Source organism: Mobula hypostoma, chromosome 15 (assembly GCF_963921235.1).
Source record: "Mobula hypostoma chromosome 15, sMobHyp1.1, whole genome shotgun sequence".
In the NCBI taxonomy this organism is placed as follows: domain Eukaryota; kingdom Metazoa; phylum Chordata; class Chondrichthyes; order Myliobatiformes; family Myliobatidae; genus Mobula; species Mobula hypostoma.
The window spans coordinates 37,213,844-37,236,731 of NC_086111.1; positions in this window are offsets into that span (position 1 = coordinate 37,213,844).

The window sequence follows — 22,888 nt, forward strand, 5'->3', positions numbered from 1 at the left end:
TACCACCCTCTACAGCTTCTTTTGGTCCTGTGCAGTAGCCCCTCCATACCAGACAGTGATGCAGCCTGTCAGAATGCTCTCCACGGTACATCTATAGAAGTTTTTGGGTGTATTTGTTGACATACCAAATCTCTTCAAACTCCTAATAAAGTATAGCCACTGTCTTGCCTTCTTTATCACTGCATTGATATGTTGGGACCAGGTTCGATCCTCAGAGATCTTGTCACCCAAGAACCTGAAGCTTTTCACTCTCTCCGCTTCTGATCCCTCTATGAGGATTGGTATGTGTTCCTTCGTCTTACCCTTCCTGAAGTCCACAATCAGCTCTTTCATCTTACTGGCGTTGAGTGCCAGTTTGTTGCTGTGACACCACTCCACTAGTTGGCATATCTCGTTCCTGTACACCCTCTTGTCACCATCTACTATTCTACCAACAATGGTTGTATCATCAGCAAATTTATAGATGGTATTTGAGCTATGCCTAGCCACACAGTCATGTGTATACAGAGAATAGAGCAATGGGCTAAGCACACAACCCTGAGGTGCACCAGTGTTGATCGTCAGCGAGGAGTAGATGTTATCAGATTGTGGTCTTCTGGTTAGGAAGACGGGGATCCAATTGCAGAGGGAGGTACAGAGGCCCAGGTTCTGCAACTTTTCAATCAGGATTATGGGAATGATGGTATTAAATGCTGAGCTATAGTCGATGAACAGCATCCTGACATAGGTGTTAGTGCTGTACAGGTGGTCTAAAGCCACGTGTGGAGAGCCATTGAGGTTGCGTCTGCTGTTGACCTATTGTAGTGAAAGGCAAATTGGAATGAGTCCAAGTCCTTGCTGAGGCAGGAGTTCAATCTAGTCATGACCCACCTCTCAAAGCATTTCATCACTCTACATGTACCGGGCTATAGTCATTAAGGCAGCTCATATTTATCAAAGCTTCTTTGATGAACCTTTACTTTGATAGCAGGATCCGTGATTATAGTCACTCTTACCAGGGGAAACATCAACTCTGCACTGATCTTGTCCAGCTCTATGAAAGTTTCCTATGTTTCAATTCACCTCACCTCTCGTCCTTCTAAACTCATGGGAAAGCACATCTGATCTATTTAAACTGTCTCCATATGAGAAATCTGCCATCCCATGAACTAACTGATAAAGCTTTACTTGGTCAGGAGTCCAGAGAACATGGGGGGATGCTATTCAATCTAAATTACCTATTCCCCATAGCCAAAGTCACCTCAACTTTAGGCACTGAATGTCAATCCAACGATAATGCTTACGTATGTGAACTTACAGAGGCTAACCTCATCATTGTTGAGCTGTGCACTGAAGAACTTCACATTTCCACAGCCCCCAATAGCCCTGTGATTTCATGAGTCTGACATGAGGGCATCCTTCAGGAGGGTGAACTCATGGAAGCCTCTGGCCCAGATCGGGTACCTGACTGAATAATAATGACCTGTGCTGATCAACTGGCTGGAATGTTCTTCGTTACCTTTAACTTCTCACTTCAGCAGACTGAGGTACCCACCTGCTTCATGTAGGTTTCAACGTCCTGACACAAACAAGAGAAAATCTGCAGATGCTGGAGATCCAAGCAAAACACACACAAAGTGCTGAAGCAACTCAGCAGGCCAGGCAGCATCTATGGGAAAATAGTAAAGAGTCAACATTTCGGGCTGAGACCATTCATCAGGACTGGAGGAAAAAGATGGGAAGTCAGAGTAAACAGGTGGAGGGAGGGGAAAAATACAAGGTAGTAGGTGATTGGTGTAACCAGGGGTGGGGGGAAGTGCAAAGTAAAGAGCTGGGAAGTCGATTGATGAAAGAGATAAAGGGCTGGAGAAGGGGGATTCTGATAGGAGAGGACAGAAGGCCAAGGAAGTAAGAAAAGGGGGGAGGAGAACCAAAGAGAACTGATGGGCAGATAAGGAGGTAAGATGAGAGAGGGAAATGGGAATGGGGAATGGTAAAGATGGGGGGCATTTACCAGAAGTTCGAGAAATCGACTTTCATACCATCAGGTTGGAGGCTAACCAGACAGAATATAAGGCGTTGCTCCTCCAACCTGAGTGTGGTCTCATCACAGTAGTAGAGGCCATGGACTGAAATTTTGGAATGGGAATGGGAAATAGAATTAGAATGGGTAGACATAAGACCATAAGATATAGGAGCAGAAGTAGGCTGTTTGGCCCATCGAGTCTGCCCCACCATTCAATCATGGGTTGATCCAATTCTTCTAGTCATCCCCACTCCCCGCTCCCCTGCCTTCTCCCCATACCCTTTGATGCCCTGGCTAATCAACAACCTATCTATTTCTGTCTTAAATACACCCAATGACTTGGCCTCCACAGCAGCTCATGGCAACAAATTCCACAGATTTACCATGCTCTGACTAAAGTAATGTCTCCGCATCTCTGTTCTAAATGGACGTCCTTCAATCCTGAAGTCGTACCCTGTTGTCCTAGACTCCCCTACCATGGGAAATAACTTTGCCAGATCTAATTTGTTCAGTCCTTTTAACATTCGAATTGTTTCTATGAGATTCCCCCTCATTCTCCTGAACTCCAGGGAATAGAGCCCAAGAGCTGCCAGACATTCCTCATATGGTAACCTTTTCATTCCTGGAATCATTCTCGTGAATCTTCTCTAAAAACTTCTCCAGTGTCAGTATATTCTTTCTAAAACAAGGACCCAATACGGTCACTCAAGAACTGCATCTCGGAGCACCTAGCGCAGATGTGGCCATCTGGGAGACTGGAAAATTTCCAGGATTCCCACATCTGGCACCCAGAGCAAAGTACTAACCCTACAGACATGCTCTCTATTCCTCAAAAAAATACAAGGAAAAACGAAGTCCACTTACCCACTTAACTCGCTGAAGCCCAAATGAGCCGAAGCCCGACCACTCTAACTCAGACCACTCTGACGATGACCACTCCTTTGATGACCGCTCCACTAGGCAGTGTCTCCCTTTTATGCCAAAACCTCCCCTGCTTTCCAACTCACGATTAGTGCGCCGGTTATAGCTGAGTTCCCGTGAAGCTTTCCCTTTTAAGCTTCCTGTACACCACCTCCTCTGTCTTAGCTCTCCAACTCATGATTGGTACGCAAGTTATAGGCCATTGGGAGATCCCGCTTTTTCTGACAACAGAGAGGAGTTGCTCAGTGAAGCGGTCTCTCAATCTACGTCAGGTCTCACTGATATACAGGAGGTCCCACCGGGAGCACTGGATACAGTATATGACCCCAACAGACTTACAGATGAAGTGTCGCCTCACCTGGAAGGACTATTGGGCCACTGAATGATAGTGAGGAAGGAAGTGTAGGGGTAGGTGTAGCACTTGTTCTACTTGCAAGGATAAGGGCCTCATAATTCCCTCACCCCAAATCTCCTGTTTCTACTGCTTACCCAAGATCTCCAAACATGCCTGTTCAGATAGACCTAATTTTTCTGCTTATTCGTGCCCCATCAAACATATCCGCATACCTCAACCTAATTTTATCCCTCCTGGTTCAGTTCCTTCTTACTTACATTCATGAAACTTCACACGCTCTTGATCTTTTCAATGATTTCAAGTTCCCTGGCCCCGATCAGCTTATTTTCACTGTGGATGTCCAGTCCCTATACAGCTCAGGAAGACCTCAAAGCTCTCCGTTTCTTTCTGGACACCAGACCTAACCAGTTCCCCTCCACCACCACTCTCCTCCATCTGTCCGTGCTGGTCCTCACTCTCAGTAATTTCTCCTTCAGCCCCTCCCACTTCCTTCAAACAAAAGGTGTAGCCATGAGCACTCGCATGTGCCCCAGCTAAGTCTGCCTTTTTGTTGGCTACATGGAACAGTCTATGTTCCAATCCTACACTGGTATCACTCCCCAACTTTTTCTACGCTATGATGATTGCATTGGTGCTGCTTCTTGCATGCATGCTGAGCTCGTCAACTTCATCAACTTTGCCTCCAACTTTCACCCTGCCCTCAAATTTACCTGGTCCATTTCTGACACCTCCCTCCCCTTTCTCGATCTCTCTGTCCATCTCTGGAGATAGCTTATTTACTGATACCTTTTATAGAACCACTGATTCTCACAGCTACCTGGACTATACCTCTTCCCACACTGTAACTTGCAAAATTCCTTCCCCTTTCTCACTTCCTCAGTCTCTGCCACATCTGCTCTCAGGATGACGCTTTTCATTCCAGATCTAAGGAGATGTTCTCTTTTTTCAGAGAAGAGTATAAGTGAAACTCTTGTATCAATAAGGATGATCTCACTGAAATCTTTTGCCTACAACATAAAAAGTAGAACAGCGCAACTCAAGAACAGGCCCTTCTGGCCGTTATGTTGTGCCAAGTTACATAACTAAATTATAAAACTTTTTCCTGCACAAGATTCATATACCTTCATCCTCTGAATATTTATGTGCCTGTCGTAGTGTTTCTTACTGGCCACTGTTGTATTTGCCCCCACTACAATCTTTGACAGTAAATTCTTGTCTATCCCACCTCTCTGTGTTAAAAAAAACTTAACATACACATCTCCTTTGAATTTACCTGCTCACACCTTAGATTTAAACCCTCTAGTATGAGACTTTTGGACCAGAATCAGAATCAGGTTTATTATCATCAGCATGTGTTGCAAAAGTTGTTAACTTAGCAGCAGCAGTTCAATACAATACATAATATAGAAGAGAAAAAAATAAATAATAAATCAATTTCAGTATATGTATATTGGATAGATTAAATCATACAAAAATGGAAAAATATATATTTAAAATGTAATTTAGTGTTCACAGGTTCAATATCCATTTAGGAATCAGATGGTAGAGGGGAAGAAGCTGTTCCTGAATTGCCGAGTGTCTGTACCTGCTACCTGATGGTAACAATGAGAAAAGAGCATGCTCTGGGTGCTAGGGGTCCTTAATAATAGACATTGCCTTTGTGAGACATCGCTTCTTGAAGATGTCCTGGGTACTTTGTAGGCTAGTACCCAAAATGGAGCCCACTAAATTTATGACCGTCTGCAGTTTCTTTCGGTCCTTGCAGTAGCCCTCCCCATACCAGACAGTGATGCAGCCTATCTGTATCCTCGCCATGGTACGTATATAGAAGTTTTTGAGTGTTTTTGTTGACATACCAAATCTGTTCAAACTCCTAATGAAGTATAGTCGCCGTCTTACCTTCTTTATAGCTGCATCGATATGTTGGGACCTGGTTGGATCCTCAGAGATCTTCACACCCAGGAACTTGAAGCTGCTCACTCTCTCCACTTCTGATCCCTCTATGAGGAATGGTAGGTGTTACTTCATCTTACCCTTCCTGAAGTCCACAATCAGCTCTTTTGTCTTACTGACGTTGAGTGCCAGGTTGTTGCTGCGACATCACTCCACTAGTTGGTATATCTCGCTTCTATACACTCTCTCCTCTCCATAGGGAAAAAATACCACTCGTCTATTCTGTCTTGCCTGTCAGAATCATATAAACTATCAGCTTCTCCTCAGCCTCCACCACTCCAGAGAATATAATCAAAACTTGACCCACCTCTCCTTATAGAACATATCCTTGAATCAAGGCAACATCCTGGTAAACCTCTTCTGCACTCTCACCACATCCTCCCTAAAATGAGGCAATGAGAACAGAACGCAAAACTCCTGACGTTGCCTTAGCAGAGTTTTGTAACCTATTGGAACCACAAGTGCAAATTTAGAGCAGGGATATAAACCACAGTTCAAATGTTTGGATGTGGAGATCAGCTGAGCCTTGATTTGATCTGTCGGTAAGTAGATTCTTTTGAACCCTGTGTTGAGGCTTCACTATGTTGGCATCTCTTTTACTGCACATCTGATGCTGATCCTGATCTGCACTTCTGCATTTATCACTGAAGCAGCGTTCGCATCTCCATTTAACTGTCAGATTTCAACACAAGTGAGACTGTATTTTATGCAAATTAATTCCTGGTTTTAGTAAAGAGAACAATGTATGAGGTAAAATATATTGGAAAAATAATGGTGGAGGTTTGAAGAACCTCATACTTGGACTGGAGAAGTTGGAATTTGCTAACTGAGGCAATATTGTGCTTTTTCCATCATTTAAACAAACTTGCAGGAGTTCAAAAGAACTGAAAATTATTCTCTTCATAGCGAAACATCACGAATTCCGTTGGGAAAAATCAATGACCAAAGCAGTTAGTACTTGTATCATCATTCTGTTTTCAAAATTCCTTGAATTCTGCCTCTCAACAGGAATCCTGCAGATGCTGGAAATTCGAGCAACACACATCAAAGTTGCTGGTGAACGCAGCAGGCCAGGCAGCATCTCTAGGAAGAGGTACAGTCAACGTTTCGGGCCGAGACCCTTCATCAGGACTAACTGAAGGAAGAGCTAGTAAGAGATTTGAAAGTGGGAGGGGGAGGAGGAGATCCAAAATGATAGGAGAAGACAGGAGGGGGAGGGATGGAGCCAAGAGCTGGACAGGTGATAGGCAAAAGGGAAATGAGAGGATCATGGGACAGGAAGTCCGGGGAGAAAGACGGGGGGGGGGAACCCAGAGGATGGGCAAGGGGTATAGTCAGAGGTACAGAGGGAGAAAAAGGAGAGTGAGAGAAAGAATGTGTGTATAAAAATAAATAACAGATGGGGTACGAGGGGTAGGTGGGGCATTAGCGGAAGTTAGAGAAGTCGATGTTCATGCCGTCAGGTTGGAGGCTACCCAGACGGAATATAAGGTGTTGTTCCTCCAACCTGAGTGTGGCTTCATCTTTACAGTAGAGGAGGCTGTGGATAGACACGTCAGAATGGGAATGGGATATGGAATTAAAATGTGTGGCCACTGGGAGATCCTGCTTTCTCTGGCGGACGGAGCGTAGATGTTCAGCAAAGCGGTCTCCCAGTCTGCGTCAGGTCACATGGGGAGCACCGGACACAGTATATCACCCCAGCCGACTCACAGGTGAAGTGTCGCCTCACCTGGAAGGACTGTCTGGGGCCCTGAATGGTGGTAAGGGAGGAAGTGTAAGGGCATGTGTAGCTCTTGTTCCGCTTACAAGGATAAGTGCCAGGAGGGAGATCAGTGGGGAGGGATGGGGGGGACGAATGGACAAGGGAATCGCATAGGGAGCGATCCCTGTGGAAAGCAGAGGGGGGGGAGGGAAAGATGTGCTTAGTGGTGGGATCCCTTTGGAGGTGGCGGAAGTTACGGAGAATAATATATTGGACCCGGAGGCTGGTGGGATGGTAGGTGAGGACCAGGGGAACCCTATTCTTAGTGGGGTGGCGGGAGGATGGAGTGAGAGCAGATGTGCGCGAAATGGGGGAGATGTGTTTGAGAGCAGAGTTGACAGTGGAGGAAGGGAAGCCCCTTTCTTTAAAAGAGGAGGACATCTCCCTTGTCCTGGAATGAAAAGCCTCATCCTGAGAGCAGATGCGGCGGAGACGGAGGAATTGCGAGAAGGGGATGGCATTTTTGCAAGAGACAAGGTGAGAAGAGAAGTAGTCCAGATAGCTGTGAGAGTCAGTAGGCACATCAGTGGATAAGCTGTCTCCAGAGATAGAGACAGAACGATCTAGAAAGGGGAGAGAGGTGACAGAAATGGACCAGGTAAACTTGAGGGCAGGGTGAAAGTTGGAGCCAAAGTTAATAAAGTCAACGAGTTCTGCATGCATGCAGGAAGCAGCGCCAATGCAGTCGTCGATGTAGCGAAGGAAAAGTGGGGGACAGATACCAGAATAGGCACGGAACATAGATTGTTCCACAAGGCCAACAAAAAGGCAGGCATAGCTAGGACCCATACGGGTGCCCATAGCTACACCTTTAGTTTGGAGGAAGTGGGAGGAGCCAAAGGAGAAATTATTAAGAGTAAGGACTAATTCCGCTAGACAGAGCAGAGTAGTGGTAGAGGGGAACTGATTAGGTCTGGAATTCAAAAAGAAGCGGAGAGCTTTGAGACCTTCCTGATGGGGGATGGAAGTATATAGGGACTGGAAATCCATGGTGAAAATAAAGCGGTGGGGGCCAGGGAACTAAAAATCATCGAAAAGTTTAAGAACTTCCGCTAATGCCCCACCTCCCCCTTGTACCCCATCCGTTATTTATTTTTATACACACATTCTTTCTCTCTCTCTCCTTTTTTTCCCTCTGTCCCTCTGACTATACCCCTTGCCCATCCTCTGGGTTCCCCCCCCCCCTTGTCTTTCTCCCCGGACCTCCTGTCCCATGATCCTCTCATATCCCTTTTGCCAATCACCTGTCCAGCTCTTGGCTCCATCCCTCCCCCTCCTGTCTTCTCCTATCATTTTGGATCTCCCTCTCCCCCTCCCACTTTCAAATCTCTTACTAACTCTTTCTTCAGTTAGTCCTGACGAAGGGTCTCGGCCTGAAACGTCGACTGTACCTCTTCCTAGAGATGCTGCCTGGCATTCACCAGCAACTTTGATGTGTGTTCCTTGAGTTCTGCCTCTGGTGCCTTCTCTGGTTCTGTAAGTTTCATGAAATTTTTGTGGTCCCCTGTTTTTACCTGATAATCCATAGTTTGGAAACTTTTGGTCACCATGGTTTCAGCAATCTAAACCCAAAGATCCAGCATTCCTTCCACAAACCTCTCTAGCTTTCTCTAACTTATTGTTTAAAGTTACACCTTAGTACCTATCTACTTGACTAAGATTTGATCTTTGTCCCAATCTCTCTACAGTATATGCAGTGTCAAATTATGCTTATTGCTTATTCTGTCAAATGTCAAGAAGCATTTTGAGTATATTGAAGATGCCATTTTTAAGACAATGGTCATCACTGTTAGCCACAAATTTGCAATAACTCTTCAAATGGATGCTTTAAAATAGCTTAGGATTGATCGATAAAATTATCTACTTGCAGTTTTGTATGTACCCATTAGAAGTCTATCTATTCATTTTATGTATTGGAAAAAAGTCAATTTTTATAAGAATTTTTACTTTAGAGAATAGAAACCAGTGGCTACATCTGACTAACTGTGAGATGGACTGGAAAATGTTAAATCTTGATCCATTTGGCATCTTGTGCTCTATTCTTGAAGGAATGTAATTTTCAGGGAATTCTGATTCTGATTTGAACAGGAATTGAGGTAAAATTGTGGTGGTTTTGAGCAACAGCAGCTAATGCCAATGCTTTCAGTAAGTAATGTTTGGGTTCATGAAGACAATAACAGTTTTTGAATGTTGAATATATCCTGAGAATGTTTCATTTGTTTTTCTTACTCTATCAGGTTACGTCTGTGACCCTGAAACCCTTCAGTTCTATAGAGCTTTCCCATTTCAACAGTCCAACACCTGCTGTGAGAATGCGAATGCTTTTTGCAGCTTTGTTTCAATAACTGATAATAGGACATCCATTACATGCCAAAAGTTTTGTTTTACTGTGTGACCACAAAAGAAACTGCACATATTCTAAAGGTATCAGCAAAACAGTTGAACATTATCAGCTAAAAAAGACACATTGATCCTGAATTTCCCAAATCTTTCACATGGCATACACTCTACATCTAATATTTGTCATGTGTTCAACCTGTATGAAAAGCAGCAGCTTGTGGAGAAAATGGGTAACTGATACTTGTTAGAAAACAAGACTTTTTCCACAATTGCATTTATTCTGTTTCCAATGTTTTCCCTACTTGTTGACAATTAAAATAATGTCTGATATCTGTTTCTGTGTAATGTGACCTTGGTACAGAAGAATATGTTTTCTAGTTACATATTTGACACAAATATTTCAAATTGCTTTGATTACTTGTGATATCAAATGTCACCAAAACGTGGCCAAAATTTAGAGATGAACACAAGAAATTCTGCAGATGCTGGGAAACTTGAGAAACAGAGCCAAAATGCTGGAAGAACTCGGCAAATCAGGCAGCATCTATGGAGGGTCAATGGTTCAGGCTGAGATGCTTCTTTGGGATTGGAAAGGAAGTGGACAGAAGAAGGTGGGAGGAGGGGAAAAGGAACTAGCTGGCAAGTGTAGGTCAAACCAGGTATGGATGGTGAGGGGGTTTGAAGTAAGAATCTGAGACGGGATAGGAGGTAGAGGTAAAAGGCTGAAGAAGAAGGAATTTGATAGATACCTGTGATCCACAGAAAAAAAAATGGAAGGAGGAAGGGAGCGGGAAAGGGGTCATAGCCTCAAAATAAGAAGTCATCCATTCAGGACTGAAATTAAACCAAAATTTCTTCACCCAGAAGAAAGGAAAACTTTAAACCAATTGGCTGTAGTGCCTCAATTCCTGAATATATTCTTTTTTGAACATTGAAGCCATCAAGGGGCATGGGGTCAGTGCAGGAAAATGATGCAAAGAAGAAATATCAGCCATGAACTTATTGAAGAGTAGAACAGGCATGAGACTGAATAGGCAGATATTGCCTGTGCTTCCTATTGAATCTGCACAAGATTTCCAAAACTAGTCTTGAGTAATTCTTCGACTGACATTGCTGCTTCCGAAGGATAGATGATACAACTGCATGTAGTATATGTCCTTCCCCATGATGGAGCAGCTCACAGCTGTGTTGATCTGCATCTCTAATAGCTTTACATCAATCAGGACCATTGCTTTCGGGTCCCATTGATTCTTGCTATAGTTGCTATACAAAATAAGTTCTGTGTCAGCTGCAGCAGTTGTAATATTATGCAGGTTACTATTTTTGCAACTTCCTTTTCAGATACTCATTTTGTTACATTTGAAACATTTTCTTCACATTGAGACTAACTAGTGCCTATTATCTTGTGATGCATTTTACATGCCCTTCAAACATAATTAACCTTTAAAAGAATAGTTGTATGTGAGTGAGTACCTGTACGTCCAATTCGTGCAATTTGAGATAACTGATACTGTTGTCCTTAATTCAGAACATAAAGATTTGGGAGTTGTGCTTTGGTTGCCATCTACTATGAAGTCTCAATCCTACACACCAAATTAAACCTAACAGCATCAACAATGTGGGAGATATCACCCTCTTGGGGAGAGGTGGAAGTTTCTAAGGGGGTGATAAAGATAAAAGGGACAGTGGGGGATGCTCTGTAATAATGGGGGCAGCTGAGGGATTACAGAATTAATTTCAGAAATGAATTACTTATTGTAAGTATTTGATCCTCAGTGCTTCATAATTGATTACAATCATCATGTAATCACCTCATCTCTTGCTAACATGCCGTTCTCTTAGATTTAGCTCAAAGTTGTTGGAGAGCAATGTGACACATCTGTATTTGGCACATCATGAGAAACTGGACTGAAGAAATCGTGTTATTTCCAGGCCCAGCCTGCTCATTATTGCTGTTCACTTCTGTAGCTCAGTGTTAGCTGGTATGATTCCCATACTCTAATCACTCAGTGACACAATTCCTGTGAATTAGGGTTTGACATTCAATGGGGTAAAGTTCAGAATCCGCCATTTTGAATTATCTTGACTGCATTTCTCTAGCCCATGGCCCAACCAAGATATTGCTGCCCCACTTTATGTACCTTCAAGCAGAGGCTCAGGTTTTGACTGAGTTATGATGATGTCCAAACTTTCCCCTTTATTGATCGCACTGCTTGAGACCAAAAAGTAGATGATTGACCATAGTCGTTAATCCATAATGAAAATAACAGAAGCAGACCAAACAAAAATGAAGTGTAGATAGTGTAGTATGGAGTATCCAAAATATGGATTTATGCTAGCACCTAGCAACCAACAGCAGCCAGTGTGTCTGTTATATGAAAAATGTTCTTTTCAAATGAGACAATGAAACTGTATAGGCTCCTTGAACATTTGATTAGAAAACAAGAACTTGGTTTATTTTCAGTTACTTCGTGAAAACTTTCAGAAATGGAAAACATTTCAAAACATGTTTGCCAACAATTCACAACCAAACAAAGATAGTTTGCATGCTTCGTAGAATATTTCGTTGCTCAATGCTAGATCTGGAAAGCCTCAAAAATTGGAGAATGAACTGATTCTGCCATCAGTAAGGGAGGTTCTAAGTACAATTTTACTTAAACAGTTAAAGCAATTTCACTCAGCAACAACTCTGTTCAAAGATACCGAGATGAAATGTCTGAGAATGTGGAAGACACATTGTGTAACATACTTAGGACAACAGAATTTGCTCTGCAGTTGCTAGGCAATGAATCTTTGATTCTCGGTTATATTTGCATCATACAAGGTAAAAGCATGGTTAAAGAGTTGGTTTTGCAGGAGGACTAGAAACAGTTGCGAAAGGGAAGTCAATATTTTCAGGTTGTTGGGCAATTTTTCAAAGAGAAGGACATTCCGCTGACCAACATTCTTGCTTGTGCAAGATTGTGCATTAATGACAGGAATGCTCTGTTGTTATTACTTTCGTGATAAAAGCTGTACCAAACATATTCACCATCCCCTGTGTAATTCACAGATTACATCTTGTTACAAAAACCTAAGTGACTGGCTGCACAAATCGTGAAATACTGTTTAGAATTGATTTTAAGGTTCTCCTGTTTGTTTATAAAGTCATAAATGGACTGGCCCCCTCCTATATCGCAGACCTTCTAACCCCTTATTCTACTTCCAGGTCTCTCAGGTCGGCTAACTTGGGGCTCCTGGGTGTCCCGCGATCTAACTTTAAGTTCGGGGTGACCGCGCCTTTGCTGTTGTAGCCCCTAGACTGTGGAACAGCATTCTCCTCTCTTTCAGATCTGCCTCCTTCCTTGACTCTTTTAAGTCCAAGCTCAAAACTTACCTTTATTCACTAGCGTTTGAATCTTCCTGATGTGGCTGATTTTTGGCTTGTGCCTAGGCTCATGTGTTGTTTATTTTGTGCCTATAAGCCGTGTGCCTTGTTGTTTATATCTGTGTTTCTTGTATTTGTGATTTTAGCTGTTATGGTTTGTATAGCACTTTGGTCAACATGGGTTGTTTTTAAATGTGCTTTATAAATAAGTTTGACGACTTGACTGTTATCATAGGGGTAAATAAAGTCAAGCCCTATGCTCTAAATTCTCAGCTATTTTGAGAGTTTTGTATTGAGGACGATGAACAGGTTGAGTGCTTGCTGTTGCACATAGAAGTCAGGTAGCTCTCAAAAGCCAACTGCCTGAGATGCTTTATGTGGTTTTTGAAACTATGATAAAATTCTTTGAAGACTCAAATGCTTCATTCAGTAATCGACTCAAGACTAGTAGGCATGACACTGCTTATTTGTCAGAATTATTTGCAAGGTTTAATGAAATCAATTTTCAATTTCAAGGAAATGATGTGAATCTTATCAAAGTCAATCAGTTGTCTCCACATTTCTGTCCAATTCAAGTGCAACACTGGCCATTGTGGTCTTTTCCAATCTCTGAGTTGGAAGAGAAAGCAAGAATATGAGATGATGATCTTCAAGTACACTGTGCCCACCTGTATGAAGTTGCATAAAGACATGCCAGAGGGATTTCAGGATCTTCTCTCAATCCAAATTCCAGACTGGGTAGCAAATCTCTTCTGGAACATTTGTAATGAGGAATTAGCAGGAAGGATGGAAGAAGAACTGATCTTGCTACAAAATAACTTTGAGCTGAAGCAGTGGTTCAAAATGAAACAGATTACAAGTTACTGAACGTGAGGATCTGAGACTCCTTCTGAATGACATTCATCCTGATGTTGAGAAGTTGATATCATTGCACCATGGCCATCCATTTCATTGAAAGGTGGAAAAGCAATCAAGTTGTGAGCAGTTGGACTACTAATGTACACTCTAAAATTGACGATAAAATTGCTTTTATTGTAATAAAATGTTTTAAAATTGCATCTTTTTAAATAGAGTTGAATATTTTTTTGCCACTATTTGTTACTTTTCTGAATTTACAGTTCCTAGTTTCTTATGCTGTGCATTGTAAATCAAAATTCCTTATAGCTTCCATGCAGAGGTGGAAAAGGAGAGGTGGGCACTGGGAATGTGGTCTGAGAGCCAAGGTGACAGTAACCCAGAAAAGTTTGGGAACCACCGAACTAGATTCTTTCAACTCTTTGACTCCAAATAAATATGCTTAAATCTTAAAGCATTCCAACGCTACAATATCTTGATAAGATTTTGAATGCAATGACATAATGATTCGCTTAAGAATTTGTCAATGCAGGATTTAGAAGAGGGAGAATTGTTCTTGTATACCAGAATAATAGAATAACAATTTTGTTCACCTGTGCATTGCTTTACGCTGTGGATATGTGCCCATAGGAAACTTCAGTGATCAGTCCACACATGCTTTACTTAATACTTTGCCTTTTGATCATCAGTCTGGGCTGTATTGTAACTTAATTTCTACCCCATGTTTATTCACCCACTGCACTGACTAGCTCTGTCGCATTATTAATAAGCTATTATCTGCCCAGAGTTCCTTAAAAACATGTTTCTGTGCTCTTCGCTACGTTTTTAAATGACAACTTTAAGAGGCTTGTTGAAAGTCAACACTTATACTCAGCATGGCATATAGGAATGAATTAGTCTCCATAATCTTATGTTTACATAATGTATACAGAAGCATTGATCTGTATCCTGTGAGAATTAAGAAAAATACTTCAACTCAAGTACTTTAAAATAATATCAAAAGGACTTGCCTGTGAGAGTTGTTTTTAATTAGCTCTTTTGAAATTACTTCCAGATACTGAGGATCATATTATATTACGTAGAATTGCACAGTTTCCAAGCACAGCCGCAGACATGTAGCTGAACTGGTCTAAGCTCCACACAAACCACTTTCCCCCCTACTCTATCTATCTTTATCATCATATCCTTCTTTTCTTCCCATGCTATATTAGCTTTCCTTAAATACATGTTTGACATCCACCTAAGCTACTTGTGGCATCAGTTCTGCATTTGATCACTCTGGAGGGTTCTTCCAACTTCACAGAGTCCTAGAGCAGGGGAAGTGCAGCAAGTCGTGGCTGGACATCAGCCACTCAGTTACACAAATCACACATCAATCCCCATTTTTATCCTTCTAATCACCTACACACAAGGGGAAACGTATGGTGGCCAATTAACCCTTCAGATCCTGCGCCTTCTGCATGCAGGAGGAAGCCAGAGCACTGGGAAGAAACCCATGCAAACATGGGGAGCAACATACATCAAAGTTGCTGGTGAACGCAGCAGGCCAAGCAGCATCTATAGGAAGAGGCGCAGTCGACGTTTCAGGCCGAGACCCTTCGTCAGGACTAACTGAAGGAAGAGTGAGTAAGGAATTTGAAAGCTGGAGGGGGAGGGGGAGATGCAAAATGATAGGAGAAGACAGGAGGGGGAGGGATAGAGCCGAGAGCTGGACAGGTGATAGGCAAAAGGGGATACGAGAGGATCATGGGACAGGAGGCCTAAGGAGAAAGACGGGGGGGGGGTGACCCAGAGGATGGGCAAGAGGTATATTCAGAGGGACAGAGGGAGAAAAAGGAGAGTGAGAGAAAGAATGTGTGCATAAAAATGAGTAACAGCTGGGGTACGAGGGGGAGGTGGGGCCTAGCGGAAGTTAGAGAAGTCAATGTTCATGCCATCAGGTTGGAGGCTACCCAGACGGAATATAAGGTGTTGTTCCTCCAACCTGAGTGTGGCTTCAAACATGGGGAGGCTGTGCAAGCTCCACACGGACAGACAGTACCCGAGGTGGGGGATTGAACCTGGGTTTGTTGGGCTACGAGGTAGTGGCTCTACCATTTGCACCATTGTACCATACTTCAGAATTTCCTCATTGGAATTTTAGTTAACCACAAGTATTCGATTGCCCCAGGAATTTCAGAGAGTAGTTTTCCATCCAGTCTCACAGCTCATATACATAAATTTCAGGCTTGTCTTTTGCGTATATGATGATGTGAAGTTGTTGGATTAGTACATCTGGGTTGAACTTGATAGCTTCCTGCTCAGTGACATGGTTTGGATGATGTAATGCAAACATGTTGGATGGGTTAGAAGAGGCACTATCTGTGAGATTGCTGTAAGGACCTGGCTAAGTGGCAAAACTCAGTCCTATCCTTTTCAATGTCCATGATATAGAGAGACATCGTTATTGGAAATCAATCAAATAGTGTAATGCTACAGTGACACGAGTTTCCTTTGGGATCAATAAAATATCCATCTAGCTACTTACCTATCTATCTATCTATTTATCTAAACAACAGAGGTCCCCTCACTGATTCTTTAGAATATCACTGGTTAGGGATCTCCAGGCAGCAATAACACCCCTACTCATTGTCTTCTATGGGTAAGCCTGTTCTGAATCCACATTTGCAATTCACCCTGCATCCCATACACCTTTATCTTCTAATATGAGGGACTTTATCAAATGCCTTACTGAAATCTATGTAGATAAAGTCCAGTGCCTTCACTCATTAAGCACCTTTGTCAATTCATCGAAACCCTTGCTCAAGTTTGTAAGGCATGAACAGCCCTGCACAAAGTCATGCTTTTCCAAGTGCACATAAGTCATATTTCCCTTCAAGTTCTGGCCCAAATTTTCCATTTCAGCCCTATCAAATCCTCCCAATTTTATTAGGTAAACTTGCAGACTTGTCTATCAAATATTATACAATTCTGTTCAAACTTTTTCAAACAGGTGTTATCACTAAATTCTGATATTTTCTTTTTCATCTTTAGGAGCTTTCTCAATGTGTCCAGGTAATCTTTATTAATTTTAGGATTATTTGGAACTTGAAGGGTGATGTAACTAATGTTCTAAGTAAGCTTAACTTGCTTCTGTTGGCTTGTAACTAAACCTCAGTCCTGCTTACTTATTCAAAAAAGTTGTCTTGTTCATTTTAGTGAGGTTTATTTATTTCTGCAGTTTTAAACTCCCTTACTCCTCTATCCCTTGGAGTGTGCAACCATACTACCTATTGAAGTGCAGTTTTTACATGACGTCTACCTGACCTTAATGACCCTGGATATGGACTTCCCTTGACTTACTAGTATTTAATTTAATTTGGCAGCTACATGTCCACTCTGCAGGTTTACGGATGTAATTTTGTAATTCGGAGTGGTATTCCTCAGTACTGACTGCGCCTTCCAGTTTATGTTTGAATAAAATTCATATCATAACGTGAAGGCTCTTTTTGAGTCAGCTAAATACGGAGGAGAACTGTTCATTGTCCTCTTGATTACTGGGGAGTTGCCATATGTTGTTACAATGTTTCCAGCCACATGTCAGGGGCCAGTGACGGAGATGTTCATTAAGAATATAAATGATGTGAATAAAAAGCCAGCCAACTGCTTGGAAAATAATGAGGTCGTTTTCATAAGTAACTAAGGCTGTTTTCAGGAATAGTTTACTTATTCAGATATACAGCATGGAGCTGGCCCTTCCAGCCCAGTGAGCCACTCCACTCTGCAGCCCACCTATTTAAGGCTAGCCTAATCACAGGATAATTTACAATGGCCAATTAACCAACTAACCCATACGTCTTTGGACCATGGGGGGAAACCAGAGCACGTGAAGGAAACCCACGTGCATACAGGAAGAACATACAAACTTTCTTACAGAGGACTCTGGAATTGAACTCCGAACTCCGAAATCTAATGCCTTGAGCTGTAATAATGGCACGTTAATCACTACGTTACTCTGGTACTCCATAATATAACAGCTGTAATATCTTTTTGCTTGACTGCATATTCATTGACCAGGTGTCACTGTGAAACACCTTTGGACAAATTTCTTACAATGGAGGTGATATGTAAACTGAGGTTGACATGTTTTGTTAAATCTTACTACTATTTCCCCCAGAAATTAATTCTGGTTCAATTCAAACATTTTTTAAAGAAATCTGTTCAGGTGCTAAACACTAATTAAGCTTCCCATGGACTATAAGTGGAAATATAGAATGATACATCACAGCAGAAGTCTTCAGCCAATTATGTTTCTACTTGCTCTTTGGAAGAGTTATCCAATTACTCTTATACTTTCCTTATACTTATACTTTCCATCTGGCAAAACTCTTTGTTCCCCTTTCAGTCCTTATCAAATTCCCATTTGAAAGTTATTTTTGAATGTGTTTCCATCATCCCATCTAACAGTAGATCCTGATAAAAAGTCACAATCATGACAAATAAAAACTTTATCTGGCCTCTGATTCAGTGTGATAACCTGTCTTGGGCATTCCTGATCACTGTACATTATTGTGATGGAAAGTGCCTGTTTAATTTGGGTTGTCAATTGAGAGAATAAATTAGAAATGAAGGTACAAGTTATGTATGAATGAAAGCTCCCCCTTTTGACCAGTTCCACTTTTTTTTTACCGTTGTTTGTTAACCTTGGCTTCTTATAATGTATGTGCTTGGACCCAATCAAACTCAGAGCCCTTCAGCATGTGCAGAACAACATACCTCTACAGTAGGGTTTATGAGTACAAGGATAAATCTAACCCTGCTCCAGTGTCTGCTAGTATTTTCCTGACCTGTTTTTTGGTTACTCTTGATGCTGTAAGTATTACTGTGAAACGAGGTAAATTAAAAAGACCCCAGCCTCAAGCCTCAAGACTGAAGACCCCGGCCTCAAGACCCAGGACCCCAGCCGCATTCTGTCCTGTAGCCATGTCATGTCCTTGCCTAGTTCTGGGGTTTGAGCCCGAGGCAAGACCAGGGTTCTGGGTCCTTGTCCAGTCTCTGGCTCGGAGACCAAGCACAGGCTCCTAGTTCATGGTTCCTCGTCCTGGTCCCGCTTTCCCAAGCCCAGGTACTTAGTTCATAGTTCCTTCTCCAGGTTCCCTGTCTAGTTCATGTCCTAGCCCAAGTCTGCGTTCTTGTCCCTGCTCCTTGTCTGTTTCCTGTCACGTCCCTACTCTAGTCAAGTCCTGTTCCTAGTACTTCAGTATCTGGGTCTGCCACCAGCGTCCCCCGTTGTGACACTTAGATTCTCTTTGAGGTATAGTGGATTGTTGGTAATTCAGTACACTGTGACGTGGGTTGTCAGGTATACATTCATTCCAGTGTTTACACTAGTCATTTCCTCAGCAGATGTCCCTCAAGTGGACAATCAGAAATAGATGTTTACCTTTCAGAGGAAAGCTTCAGAAATCAGACACCAATTTACTGCAGGGATAGTAACTATTTCTCCAAGGAGATGGAGACAGTTGTGGAGTCATAGTGCTTAAGAATGGCACTGCTAATATTACTGCTGCCTCATATTTCAAGTGACCCAGGCTCAAGCTGGGCTTCCAGTATTTTCTATGTGGAGCTGGCACATTCCTGCTGAAAGTGCATGAGTTTGTTTTGTGTGTTCAATCTCTTTTCATTTACAATAGATATCTGTGTTGGTAGGTTAATTGGCAACTATAGGGTGCCATCAATGTTGAGTGATAGAGGTAGAATCTGGGAGTGAGTTGCTGGGAATGTGGGGAGAGTAAAATGAGGATAGTGTAAATGTGTGCTTGATTGTTGGTGTGGATTCAGTGAGCTGAAGGGGGCTGTATCCATACTGTTTATCTCTTTGACTCTATAATTCTATGAAAAAAAATCTTTTCTTTTCACCTCAGGACGTACTGCTGCACTTTATAGATGCAAAGTCTTTCGCTATTGTACCATGGGATGTGCATCAGCTAATCTGCCCACAGTTAGTTCCCATAAAGTGCTGTGAGATAATCTGCTTTAGTGACATTACTTGACGACTGAATGTTGTCTAGGCACAGGGGTATCTTTCATGCATCTTCTGTGTGAGATAAGAAGAGAAAGACTGTTCTCTGCATCTAAATCCAATTGTAGTACAGTAATGGCTGACCTGACTAAGATCTGCTGGGTTGCATTCGTTGAGAATAAAAGCTGGTCCCTTCTTATCTGTATTTTTCACGACTACACAATGTAAGATTTGTTATTCATTCTATCACCTGGAAGCAGTTTTGATTTATTTGGATGTTGGGGACTGCTGATACAAAGACATGTGAGTGAGAGAGATTTCAGAAGTTTTAATTTACCGCAAAGGCCGTCCGGAAGTATGTACATCAGTAATGCCACATTGTGGAACAAACCGTTGGCAAGGTAGATCAAATAGCAAAGGCTCAACTATATTACTGAGCAGCTCAGTTGTCAATCACCTATAAAAGCTACAATGGAAAGATGCATACCTAGGGTTGACATTGTAGTTGCCATTGGTACCCCACACGAGTTTCCACTAAAGGAAGGATAACTGTGCAGAATTGTGTGGAAGTGGGATTGTTTAACCAGGCCGAATCAGATGAGCAAGAGAAGCAGCTATGGCCAGCAAAGATCCTTAAGCGTGAGCATTCTACGTATCACAATTTGTTCCTCATTATCTTTTTGTTATTATCACTGATGAAGACAGCATAGACGAGATAGCTCAAGCTGCTCCCATTCTGAGCCTATCTTATGTATTTAGCATATGAAATACATAATCTTATGTATTTTTCTTGAATCTTGAAATGTCACCGAACAATCCCACTTCTTATTGCAGACTTGCTGTTGAATAAAACATAGGGTTCTGTTGTGCATCCCATCACCTCATAAAGTGAATATCGTCAGCCATGCATGATCCATTTTTAAAAAGGTTAAAGGCATTTTTCCATAAATAGGATTGTTTTCTTGTAGAACAGATGAGATATGAACAGTATCTGATACAATGATTGAAAGGCTGCCAAGAGGAAGCAAACTATTTTCTTTGCAAAAGAAAAGACTAATAGGTAACTGAACAAAGCACTTTAATATTGTGCTGGGTCTTTATAGAATATGTGCAAAATTGTGTTTTCCTAAGTGGGAAATTCAAGACAAGGGCTCATATATATGTGCAGCAGTCACTAAAAAGGCCAGCAGGGAATTTATGGAATCTCTTGCCCCAGGGAGTTCCTTGTTACAACAGGAACTCGTTGAGGTAAAAGCCTTGGGTACATTGAAGGGGAAAGTTGGAGAAATACCTGAGGGAGAAAAGAATAGAAATATATCCTGAAAGAGTTACAAGAAAATGGCTCACATGGAGCATTAAAATCGGCACAGTCCAGTAATTTGGTACAGAACATTAAGAGTTTAAACATTGAATTGTAATTTAATACAAACCATAATTGCAAAGGATCTTTATTAATAGTACTTAAAGTACATTTCATAATGGTTGATGGGAGGAGGCTCTGTTGTTGTTTTTATTATTTTAACTATGACCAAATGGAGACTAATTAATCTCTAAATGTCATAGTGTGCAAGTAGTGTTTTCAGTGCACTACTTAAGATGATCATGTAAGAGATTTTAAAGTTAATTGAAAAGCACGAAGGTTTTCCATTAAAGGCATAAACTTCACTATTCAATGTTGCCATGAATATTTCCTTAGTTAGAATTATTGAACTATGGACATCTTACTGCAGGCTGTAAGAGTCCCACATAAACTGATTTTTGATAAGTCATTACAGTTTTTGAGGTCCAAGATAATAGCACAAAATTTGGTGCCATTGGTCAAGATTTTCAGTCTTACAACAGGTCCTTTCTATTCCTGGTTTATACAGCAGTCATCCATCACACTTATATGCTAAGGATTTATAAGGCATTATCAGACCAGATTTGTAGTATTGGCAGCAGTGTGCTGGAGTTGGAGAGATTCTGAGGAGGTTTACGAGAACGATCCTGGAAATGAAAGGGTTAATGTATGAAGAGAGTTTGGTGGCTCTGGGCCTGTCCTTGCCGGAGTTTAGAAGAATGAGGGGGTTTTCATTGAGACATACTGAATATTGAAAGGTAAGCACAGAGTGAACGTTGAAAAGAAGCTTTCAAAAGTGAGGGACTCCAGGACCAGGGGACACAGTGTCAGAATAGAAGGACATCTCTTTAGAACAGAGATGAGGAGAAATTTCTGTCAGCAACTGGTGATGAATCTGTGGAATTCATTACCACAGATGGCTGTAGAGGTGAAGACATTGTGTATATTTAAAGTGGAGGCTGATAGGTTCTTGATTAGTAAAGGCATCAATGCAACTGGGAGAAGGCAGGGGAATGGGGTCGAGAGGGAAAACAAATCAGCCATGATGGAATGGCGAAGTATAATCAATGTGTTGATTGGACTAATTCTGCTTCTCTGCCTTATGGTCTTATGCTTCAAAATGGTGGTTCTCTTTGAAGGATTGCTTTAGGTTGCAGGAGAAGATGGTGGCGCGACACAGCCTGCGCGGCCACTCCGGTGAATGATATCTGTAGTCTGTCAAGTAGGGTGCCGTGCACAATTCTGATTTGATGGAGACAGACGTGAGAGAGCGGAGGAACATCTGGAGAAACTTCTGAAATGCCTTTCTTGCTGCCGCTGTTACTGTGTGATCCTGAATCTCTGGAGGGGAAGACCCCGAATCCTCGGCTTTGCTTGCTGCTCGGCGGTTGGGATGGGGTCGAAGTGCTCGGCAGAGATGGTGCTCGGTGCTCGGTGTCGAAGGGCTGGTCAGAGGCTCGAAGTTTTTGGACAGACTCAGAATCGGCAGGGGTCGGGTACTTCCAATGCATCAACAGTTGTCGGTGCCTGGAGGTTTACGGCAGAGAGAGTTTCTCCCTTCTGCCGCCTGCTATCGGGGACTATCTGGAGTTGATCGGAACTTTGAGATTTTTTTTACCATTCCCATGGTCTGTTATTTATCAAATTATGGTATTGCTTTGCACTGCTGTAACTATATGTTATAATTATGTGGTCTTGTCAGTGTTAGTCTTTGGTTTGTCCTGTTTTTTTTGTGATATCACTCTGGAGGAACATTGTTTCATTTCTTAATGCATGCATGCATTTCTAAATGACAATAAACGAGGACTGAGTGTCCTTATAATCTGAACATTCTCATTTGTTTACAGACGAGGGTGCATACATCAGCTTAGAAGTTACTTTGTGTCAGAGATAGCTATTAGCTATGAAGCGCAATGGATCAAGAGTTTTCTATTTTTGGCATTTGCTGCTGCCCAAACCTTTGCATGCTGGCCCGTGGTATCTGCAC